Below are 11,744 nucleotides of genomic sequence, written 5' to 3' on the forward strand. Positions count from 1 at the left end.
AAGGTGTACCATATGTTGTTTCCACATAGTAAAATGGTTACTATAGTCAAACAAATCAATGTATTCATCATCTCACATAATTACCCTTTTTTTGGTATATGGCAAGAGCACCTAAAATCTATTCTTTAAGCCAAAATCCTCAACACATTATTAACTATAAAGTTGTCATGTGGATATTAGATCTCTACACGTGTTCATTCTACATGCCAATAACATTTTATTTAGGAGTAGTTTTTAGATTTACAGAAAAATTGCCAAGATAGAACAGAAAATCTCCATTTCCCCTGTGATACTGTGATCTGATTGGAACTATGTATAGGCATACCTCAGTTTATTGCATTTCACTTTATTATGCTCTGCAAATATTGGGTTTTTTACAAATTGAAGTTTGTGGCAACCCTGTGTCAAACAAGTATATCAGTGTCATTTTTCAACAGCATGTGTTCGCTTTGTGTCTCTGTGTCAAATTTGGTTATTCTTGTAATATTTCAAACTTTATTATTATACCTGTTTTGGTGATCTTTGCCTAGTGATCTTTAATGTAACCATTTTAATTGTTTTGGGATGCCATGAGCCATGTCCATATAAGATGGTGAACTTAATCCATAAATGTTGTATGTGTTCTGACTTCTACCTATCAGCCATTCCCCCAGCTCTTTCCCTCTCCCTAGTCCTCCCTTTTCTCTGAGAGGCCAATTAGTAATCCTACAATGACCTCTAAGTGTTCAAGTGAAATGATGTGTTGGACATCTCTCACTTTAAATCAAAAGCTAAAAATGATTAAGCTTAGTAAGGAGGGCTTGTCGAAAGCCAAGACAGCCTGAAAGCTAGGCCTCTTGCTCCAGACAGCCAAGTTGTGAATGCAAAGGAAAAGGTCTTGACGGGAATTAGAAGTGCTACTCCTGTAAATACACGAATGATAAGAAAGTGGAACAGGCTTATTGGTGATACGGAGAAAGTTTTAGTGATCTGAATAGAAGATCACACCAGCCACAACATTCTCTTAAGGCAAAGCCTCATCCAGAGCACGGCTCTGGCCCTCTTCCATTCTGTAAAGGCTGAGAGAGGTGAAGAAGCTGCAGAAAAAAGATTCAAAGCTAGCAGAAGTTGGTTCGTGAGGTTTAAGGAAAGAGGCCATCTCCATAACACAAAACACAAGATGAAGCCACAAGTGCTGACGTACAAGCTGCAGCAAGTTATCCAGAAGACCTAGCTGAGATCACTGATGAAGGTGGCTACCCTAAACAGATTTTCAATGTCCATAAAACAGCATTCTATTGGAAGAAGATGCCACATAGGACTTTTATAGCTAGAAAGAAGTCAGTACCTGGCTTCATCGCTTCAAAGGACAGGCTGACTCTTGTTAGAGGCTAGTGCAGCTTGTGACCTTAAGTTGAAGCCAGTGCTCATTTACCATTCTGAAAGTCCTAGGGGCCTTAAGAATTATTCTAGAGCTACTCTGCGTGTGCTGTATGAATGGAACAACAAAGCCTGGATGACAGCACATCTGTTTATATAATGTGGTTTACCAAGTATTTTAAGCCCGCTGTTGAGACCTACTGCTCAAAAAGAAAAGATTCCTTTCAAAATATTACTGCTCACTGACAATGCAAGTAGTCACCCAAGAGCTATGATGGAGGTATACAAGGAGATGAATGTTTGTGTTCATGCCTGCTAACACAACACGCATTCTGCAGCCCATGGGTCAAGATGCAATTTTGACTTTCAAGTCTTATTATTTAAGAAATGCATTTCATAAGGCTATTATCATTTCCGTAGATGGTGATTCTTCTGATGGATCTGGGCAAAGTAAATTGAAAAACATCTAGAAAGAATTCACCATTCTAGATGCCATTTAGAACATTTGTGATTTGTGGGAGGAGATTAAAATATCAACATCAACAGGAATTTGGAACAAGTTGCTTCCAACTCTCATAGGTGACTTGGAGGGGTTCAAGACTTCAGTGGAGGAAGTCACTGCAGATGTGGAGGAAGTCACTGCAGATGTGGTGGAAACAGCAAGACAACTAGAATTAAAGTGGAGTCTGGAGATGTGACTGAATTGCTGCAAAACTTGAGCGGTTGAGGAGTTGCTTGTTTTCGATGGACAAAGAAAGTGGTTTCCTGAGATGGAATCTCCTCCTGGTGAAGATGCTGTGAATATTGTTGAAATGATAACAAAGGATTTACAATATAACATAAATGTAGTTGATAAAGCAGCAGCAGGGTTTGAGAGAATTGACTCCAACTCTGAAAGCAGTTCTACTCTGGGTAAAATGCTGTTAAACACATGGGCACATAGAATGAAACGACACACGCTGGGGCTTATCAGATGGTGGAGAGTTGGGGGAGGGAGAGGATCAGGAAAAATAACTAATAGGTACTAGTCTTAATACCTGGGTGACAAAATAATCTGTACAACAAACCCCCATGACACAAGTTTACTTATCTAACAAACCTGCACATGTACCCCTTAACTTAAAATAAAAGTTAAAAAAATGGTGTTGAACAGCATCACATGCTACAGAGAAACTTATAATGAAGGGAAGAATCACTTGATGTTGCAAACTTCATTGTTGTTTTATTTTAAGAAATTGCCGCAGCCACCCCAGCCCTCAGCAACTACCTCACTAATGAGTCAGCAGCCATCAACATGGAGGTAAGACCCCCCACCCCCCCGCGCACCAGCAAAAAGATTATGACTCACTGAAGGCTCCTTAGCATTTTTTATCAATTAAAAAAAATATATATATATATGTACACGTATTTTTTTTTTTTAGGAGAGAGTCTCGCTCTTCTTGCCCAGGCTGGAGTGCAAAGGTGTGATCTCACTTACTGCAACTCCACCTCCCGGGTTCAAGAGATTCTCCTGTCTCAGCCTCCCGAGTAGCTGGGATTATAGGTGCGTGCCACCATGCCTAGCTAATTTTTGTATTTTTAGTAGAGATGGGGTTTCACCATGTTGGTCAGGCTGGTCTTGAACTCCTGACCTCGTGATCCGCCTGCCTTGGCCTCCCAAAGTGCTGGGATTACAGGTGTGAGCCACTGCATCCAGCCAATAAAATATTTTTATTTTTATTTTTTATTTTTATTTATTTATTTATTTATTTATTTTGAGATGGAGTCTCACTCTGTCGCCCAGGCTGGAGTGCAGTGCCGGGATCTTGGCTCACTGCAAGCTCCGCCTCCTGGGTTCATGCCATTCTCCTGCCTCAGCCTCCCGAGTAGCTGGGACTACAGGCGCCTGCCACCACGCCCAGCTAATTTTTCATAGTTTTTAGTAGAGACGGGGTTTCACCGTGTTAGCCAGGATGGCGTTGATCTCCTGACCTTGTGATCCGCCCGCCTTGGCCTCCCAAAGTGCTGGGATTACAGGCGTGAGCCACCGCACCTGGCCATAAAATATTTTTAAATTAAGGTATTATAAACCAAAAAAGTGTCTGAGACAGATATCAATCAAATTAGAGGTTTATTTAGTGAAGTTTGAAGGCGTGCCTGGGAAAAAGAGACACAAGTTACAGTAGGATCTGTGGCCTGTGCTTTTCCTAAAGAAGGTTTTGAGGACCTCAATATATATATATTTTTTTATTTTTTTTGAGACAGAGTCTTGCTCTGTTGCCAGGCTGGAGAGCAGTGGTATGATCTCAGCTCACTGCAACCTCCGCTTCCCAGGTTCAAGCGATTCTCCTGCCTCAGCCTCCTGAGTAGCTGGGACTACAGGCGTGCACAACCACGTCCAGCTAATTTTTGTATTTTTCGTAGAGATGGGGTTTCACCATGTTGTCCAGGATGGTCATGATCTTTTGACCTCGTGATCCACCCCCCTCAGCCTCCCAAAGTGCTGGGATTACAGGCCTGAGCCAAAGACTTCAATATTTAAAGGGGAAAGAGTGGCAGGAGGGAATGGGGGGAAGAAAAAAAGGAGAGGTTAGGTAGTGAGGTAAGTGGCCACATTTTTGTGAGGCTTTGATTAGCACTCACTGAATCCACATGTTACATGTGAAAGGAGGGGGTGGAGGACCAGTTAATTTTGCATTTGTTTCAAACTCAGTAAATCTATATTTTACATAGGATAAAGTAAATGGACTAGAGGAAGTCAGATATGCATTTGTCTCAGGATGGGAGGAGGAGTGATTTCTAGTCTTTTTCCATATTTGTGAAGATAAGCTGTTAATTTACATTGTCAGGGCAAGATTCGACAGAATTCTGTTTTTGGATCAGGATTTGGGGGCCCACAAAGAATCTCCTTGTGAGCAATTTGTGAGGGAGGCTACCTGGGGAGATCGGTGGCCTTCTTTTATTGCAGCTGTTTAGGAACAAAGGGAAGGTGGTTTCTGCATGACTCAGTTCCTAAGCTTAACTTTTCCCTTTGGCATGCTGAGTTTGGGGTCCCAAGATTTTATTTTTCTTTCACAGTCTGCACATTGACTTTTTTAGACATAATGCCATTCTATACTTTATAGACTACAGTGTAGTATAAAAATAGCCCGGGTGTGGTGGCTCACCTGTAATCCCAGCACTTTGGGAGGCCAAGGTGGGTGGATCACCTGAGACTGGAAGTTTGAGACCAGCACGGCCAATATGGTGAAACCTCATCTCTACTAAAAATACAAAAAAATAGCTGGGCGTGGTGGTGGGTGCCTATAATCCCAGCTACTTGGGAGACTGAGGCGGGAGAATTGCTTGAACCCAAGAGGCAGAGGTTGCAGTGAGCCGAGATCATGCCACTGCACTCCAGCCTGGGTGTGACAGAGCGAGACTCCATTTCAAAACAAATAAAAATAAATAAATACATAAAAATAACTTTGATATGCACTGAGAAACCAAAAAATATTTGTGACTTACTTAATTATGATATTCACTTTACTGAGATAGTCTAGAATGGAACCCATAACATCTTTGAAGCATGCCTATATTTGGTCTTCCTTCTGGGTTGCTGGTAGAGCTTCTAAAACCCTTGGAATTTCCTGATTGAAGTGTGAGGAAGATTTTTTTGTTATATATAATAAGCCTCATTCAAACATACCAGAGTCTATGCTAATGAGGTGACTCTTGGTGAGCTCAAAGGGAGCCTCAGGATGGGACTGATTGCCAGAGGAAGCAACAATATGATTAGAAGGTTGGACTTTTCAGCCCCACTCCCCAACCTCTAGGGAGGGGCGAGGGGCTGGAGGTTGGGTTTAATTACCAATGATTTAATCAATTATGCCTACACAACGAAATCTCCATAAAACTCCTAAAACATGCTGTTTGGAGAGTTTCTGGGTTGATGAGCGCACTGAGGTGCTGGGAGGGTAGTACACCTGGGAAGGGACTGGAAGCTCCATGCTCCTTCCCCCAGACCTTGCCCTGTGCATCTCTTCCATTCAGCTGTTCTTGAGTTGTATAAACCAGTAATAGTAAGTAAACTGTCTTCCTGAGCTCTCTGAGCTATTCTAGCAAATGTCCAAAATGAGGAGGGGGCTGTAGGAACAAACCGTCCCCCAACTTTACAGCTGGTTGGTCAACATGGATGTGCACCACCCATGACTTGTAATTGGCATCTGAAATGAGGGCAGTCTCATGGGACTGCTCCCCTAATCTGTGGAGTCTGCATTAACTTTGGGTAGATAGTATCTGAAGTGAATTAAATTATAGGATAACCAGTTGGTATACAAGGAGTTAGAGAATTGATTGGTGTGAGAAAAAGTCCACACAGTTGGTTTCAGAAGTGTTCTGTGGGTAGAAATTGATCATAGTAGTAGTAGCCCCAGACCCAGTTTCCCCTATTATTAACATTTAATATGTTATACTGTATGTTTGGTATATTGATCATAATAAAGCAATATTGATTTATTAACTTCAGTTATTATTAGCTGAAGTGTACACTTTATTCAGACTTCCTTAGTTTTTACATAATGTCCCTTTTCTGTTCCAGGATCCCATCGGGGACACATATTACATTTACTCATCATGTCTCCTTAGGCTCCTCCTGGGTATGACAGTTCCTTAGGTTTTAAACAGGGCACTACATTGTCAGATTTGAGTTTTGGAAAACTCTGGGACTAGAGTGATGACGGATGGGTGCCCTCTCACACATCGGCCCCAGGGTATAAAGAATGACAGGTAGACTTGCTTGCTTCTGGGTCTCTTAGTCTGTGGGGCAGGAGTCAAGGGAGGTAGGCTGTGCTGCCCACTGGGGCAGGGCCACACTCTACCTTTTCCAGAAGCAATGTTAACAAATGTATTCCTTTTATCTAGATTTTATTAATGTATGAAATGACCTTTGCAAAAACTTTGACAGTGTGAGAAATTCACCACAGCAGAATCCATCTTGCATCTGACCTCATACACTGTCCTTGCTCATTTCTTGATGCAGGCCAAGCTAACTATGGGAGGAACTTTATTTATAGTTCAACTTTAAAACAAAGATGATAATAGCCCCTTCCTGAAACTAACCCCCTCTTTGCTCAGGGACTGAAACCACCTTTGTAAAACTAACAAATCGGCCACAAGGTTAGAATTATGATTCAGGATTTGTAACCTCCCCAGTTGTTCCTATAGATAACATCAGTATTATAAAACCTAAAACTGATGTTTGAGGTATCTTTCAGACTTTGCATTTTGATGGACCAGCTGGTGCCACCTGGGCTAGTAACCCATACCAAGAAACTAGGGGGTCTTGTGACTCCCATCCAGGAACTGATTCAGTGCAAGAAGACAGCTTCAATCATCAAGAAGATAGCTTTGACCCCCTATGATTTCATCCCTGACCCAACCAGTCAGCATTCTCCATTCTGTAGCCTTCTGCCTGCCAGACTATACTTGAAAAACCCTAGTCTCAGAAGTCTTAGGGAAGTGGATTTGAGATTTATCTCCCATCCTTCCACTTGGCTGGCTCTGTGATAAGTATACTCTTTCTTTGGTGCAAAACCTGCTGTTCTCAGTGCATTGGCTTTCCTGGACAGCAGGCAGAAGGACCTGTTGGGCTGTAACATATGTAGTTGTTTTATTTGTGGTCATTTAATCCATTTTGTGTCTGTAGATATTTCCTACTTCACTCTTTAGTTTATTCATTTTAATCTCTTTTTTTCTGGATTAGTCTTGTCAGAGTTCTATGTTGTTAATTTCCTCAAAGAACTAGCTGTTGGTTTTATGTAATGTCTACTTTTTTTTAGTTATTGGTTTCATTTGTTTTTGCTCTTATGTATATAATTTCTTCTTTATTCTTTTATTTTTTCTGTTATACCTTTTGCAACTTCTTAAATTGAATGTTTTCAGTGTCTTTATTTTGCTTGATAAATTTCTGAATATCTGAAAAGTTCTGCTTTAATTGTTCTCATGGATTTAGAAATGGAGTGTTTGTTACTGAGTTTTAAGTACTTATTAATTTAATTTTTGATTTTCTTAGCCCAAAAGTTATTTGTAATATGTAATCCTGTTTGCTGGTCATAGGAATTTTGAACCTAACTTTTTGTTGGTAATTTCTTTCTTTCTTTTTTTTTTTTTATTTGAGACAGAGTCTCACTGTGTTGCCCAGGCTGGAGTGCAGTGGTGCAATCTTGGCACACTGCAACCTCTGTTGCCCGGGTTCAAGTGATTCTCGTGCCTCAGCCTCCCAAGTAGCTGGGACTACAGGGCTGTGCCACCATGCCCAGCTAATTTTTTTTATTTTTAATAGAGACGGAGTTTTGCCATGTTGGCCAGGCTGATCTCAAACTCCTGACCTCAAGTGATCCACTTGCCTTGGCCTCCCAAAGTGCTGGGATTACCGGCATGAGCTACTGCGCCCGGCCCTTTGTTGGTAATTTCTAATGTCATTGTATTATGAGCAGAGAACATACTCTCTGTGATAATGTGATAATAAGTCCTTAAAATTATTGAGACTTCCTTTGTGGGCTAATATATGGTCATTTTTCGTGTATGTATATCATTTAATTAAAAACGAATATTCTGTATTTACTGGGTATAGAATTCTCTATATTCAGTAATTCCGTTATTCAGATATTCTGTATTTTTACTTTTTTCCTGCCTTATCCTTTTCTGAGAGGGGGTATTACATTCTCCATATAATTGTTGATTTATATGTTTCTTTCCATAGTCTGTCTATTGTTTCTTTACATATTTTGAAATTATATTGGAAGATATGTAATATTCATGGCTATATTTCTTTACTCTGCTATTCCTTTTGATCAATAGATAACACTTCTCTGTGTTTTGAATTTAAGTTTGTCAGACATTAAGATTGTTCCCTCAACTTTCTTTTGCTCCATATTTGCCTGGGGTATCTTTTCACAGTCTTTTATTTTTTAAGGTTTTCTCTATTCTTTGGTTGCAAATTTGTCTATCTAAGACAACGACTGTATTGGTGAATATTGTTTTCTTTAATCCAGTGTGGGAGTCTCATTTTAAATTGGTAAGTCTAACCCTGTAGAAAAAAAAAATTCAAGACCTTCCAAATTTATTATGCAAAAGGGAAAAGTTAGGCCCTGAAAACTAAGTCGTGTAACATGGCTGTTTTTCTTCTCTGGTGCATGACCATTGCTTCCTGGCCTTTTGTCAAGATGTTATCCATTAATGAGATTCCCTCTTCTTTATCCAAACCTAGACTACATGACGTTGGGGATAGAGAACGTTGTGATTATTACCTCTTTAGAACAGAATGTAAGCAACCCCCTCAGAGAGTAATTAATAGTTGCCAATGAAGTCTTATATCTGTATGTTAGCTTTTGTATGGAAAATGTTGTAATTCTGTTCCACGCCTTTGTTTTTGCCTATATAAATGATCTTCATTTTCCCCCACGCTGGGAGCACTGATCAGCATTCTTTGGTGTAGGTGTGTCCCCAGAAAGCCACCCTCACATTTCGTGCTTGAATAAACTCTTTTAACTAGATCCTGAGCCTTTTGATTATTTTCGATTGACAACCCATTTGGATTTTTAAAATTATTACCATTAGATTAGAACTTATTTATGTCTGCCATTTTATGTCATGTTTTCCATTTGGTGTGTGCATTTTTTCTTTTTACTGTTTTTCATTGGGTAGGTTGAGTTTTATTGTGCTGATATAAAAGCCATATATTCTATTTTGCTCTTGTTGTGGTTTCTTTCTCTTGTCTGATTGAATTGGCTCTCATCTCCAGGGTGTGTATTAGTGATAGTGGGCATCCTTGTATTGTATCTGACTGCAGTGCGAATGCCTCCAGACTTTCCCTGTTAAATATGATGTATACTATGGAGAATGTACTCTTTATACTATCAGAGTTAAGGATAAACCTCATTTACCCCCCTCCCCACATGGCTGCAATGCATAAGGAGTTTAATAGTCATTTACTTTCATACTTTCTTACTTGCCAGGCCTTCTGAAAGAGCACACATTTTCTTTTGCAGAAACAGTGGTTTATCACATAATAACATTTGCAATAACATTAAATAAAATTGACATTTTATTAATATTAAACATTTGTGGCAGAGAGAGTTGTTTACCCTAATATTCGTTTCCTTTTTATAAAAACCTTGATTTTCACCAGGGTACACATGGCTGCATGAAATAAAGACTACACTTCCCATCTTCCCTTGCAGTTGGGTGAGGTCACATGATTAGATCCAGCCAATAGGATTAACAGGCATTATTATATAATACATTTAAGATGCTTTGCTCCTTCCTCCTCCCCTCCCTTCCTTGCTGCTTATAATATGAATGTGACAGCTGGAGATTCATGTTGTATCATGAGCAGGAGGGCTGTCCCCTACAAATGGTGATAGATGATTCTGCAGATGCTATTCCAGCCCTGTCCTTCTTACATTGAAACAAGAGAAACATAAACATCTATCTGGTTTAAGCCACTGTCATTTTGTGTCATGTTAGGTGCAGCTGAACTTAATCCTAACTAATGTAGTTAGGATTTTGGGGTATTGTTCATTTCTTATTGCTCAACGTTTTATACTATGCCTTTATGTTTTTATTTTGATTTAACATTTGGTCTGGGAAGCTAGTGTTTGGATTCATCAGATATGAGCTTGAATTTTAGTTTTGTCAGCTACGAGCACAAAACTAGGAATATTTTCTATCTTTTTGCCTTAATTTATTTATTTATAAATGGTTAATAGCATGATTGTTTTTAGATTAAATCTTTGTAGGAAGATGCCTGTCGTATAATAGCAACTTGAAGCATTTTTTTTTTTTGCTATTCCTCTCTTTATGTACTCTCCATGTTAAGGAATCATTTCCTAACCCTGCAGAATAATATTCCAAAATATTTCACATAAAAATGATTCTGTTTTGGCACTGAGTGACTTATACCATGATTTCTGCCCCATTCGATAGCTTTTCTTGATCTTTTTCTTTTTGTTTTCCTGTGAGCCTCAGGGTACCATGTCTCACTTGCTAATGCCAAGGGTAAGAGTTATTATAGGACATGATCTATTGCCGTTAAATATCATTTTCAAGGAAGATTTAAAAAATACATGCTTGAAGTCTTTAATAAGGGGGAAGAATGAATTTCAAGAGTGTTCTGCAGTGAATTATTAGGTTGGTGCAAAAGTAATTGTGTTTTTGCCATTACTTTCAATGGTTGGTTTCAATAGTTTGGTTGAATTCAGTTCAGTTCATTTGGTGCGACCCACCCTCCAGCTATGTGTTCAAGAGAGCAAGACCTTTGCTCTCGAGTAGTTCTGTGGGATGTCATATGTTAAGTAAATAAGTTTGCTAAAGGCTGTAAAACATCCAGAGGAAGGCTGAGTGCTACAGGGAGAATGGAGGTGTTAGTAAGTGTGTCAACATCAGACTGTACCTGAAGAGGAGTTTCAAGAGGAGTGGAGATTTTCTAGGTAGGTGACTGGAAATGAACTAGGTAGGCCTGGGAAGGGACATTGAGATGGGAGGACAGCAGACACCGAGGAATACAGGTGTGAAACTGCAGGGCCTGCTTGGGTACCCAGGAGTGGCTCTGTATTGCCTGGTACAGTCAGCACAGTGCCCACTGTGTGCGTGCAGTTCTAGGGAGGATTGATTGAAAGCGATGGACAGAGGTAGAGGGTAGGGGGTTTTCAGGGATGAGAGACTAAATTATCTAACTACCAAGGCAGCAGAGTTGAATGAGAATTGGATTGTGCAGGGGGAAACCACAGACAGGCAGACCAGCTTGAAGCTGCTACAATCATTCGTGTGACAGATGACAAGGGCTGGAGTCAGGTGATGCCATCCAGGGATACAGAGAAGAGTGCATGTTTGAGACCTTAAGGAGACAAAATTGACAGCACTTGGCTACTGACTGGATGTGGGATTTCAGGGCTACCTCCCACTCTCTGGAGTGGGTGACTTAATGAAAGATGAGGCCATCAACCAGGACACAGCATCTGGGAGGAAGGAGACAGTGAGGGAAGACAACAAGCTCCGTTTTGGACATGTTAAGAGGATGCTGCCTTTTCAGAACCCTTTTCCTCACTACTCAGATCTTGTCCTGATTTTTTATAGGGTGCTTCATGAAACCAACTGTCACTTACCTGCTGCTGTTGTGGGGGCATTGTAGCAGCTCGATTTCAAACATTAGGTGATTTAGGAGAAATATTTCTCCTAAAGTCTTAGAAGTCTTACAAGAAAGCCCAGAGCAGAGCAGTGTGGGGGAAATGGCAGAGGATTTTAAGAAGGCAGATATGGTGCATTGCAATCCTGGCTGCTCAGATCCTAGGAAATTCGTACAGCAAGAGCAAATGAGTCTCAGCAGACAGAAACTGAGGAATCCCTGTGTTAGGGAAAGCATATAG

General features: G+C 40.3%; 1 pseudogene; it reads left to right on the forward strand.

Annotated features, from left to right (window-relative positions):
• The first annotated feature begins 514 nt into the window (after positions 1-514).
• LOC134807044 (tigger transposable element-derived protein 1-like) lies at positions 515-2,738 on the forward strand (annotated as a pseudogene).
• The last annotated feature ends 9,006 nt before the right edge of the window (positions 2,739-11,744 follow it).

This window comes from Pan troglodytes, chromosome 8 (assembly GCF_028858775.2).
Source record: "Pan troglodytes isolate AG18354 chromosome 8, NHGRI_mPanTro3-v2.0_pri, whole genome shotgun sequence".
In the NCBI taxonomy this organism is placed as follows: domain Eukaryota; kingdom Metazoa; phylum Chordata; class Mammalia; order Primates; family Hominidae; genus Pan; species Pan troglodytes.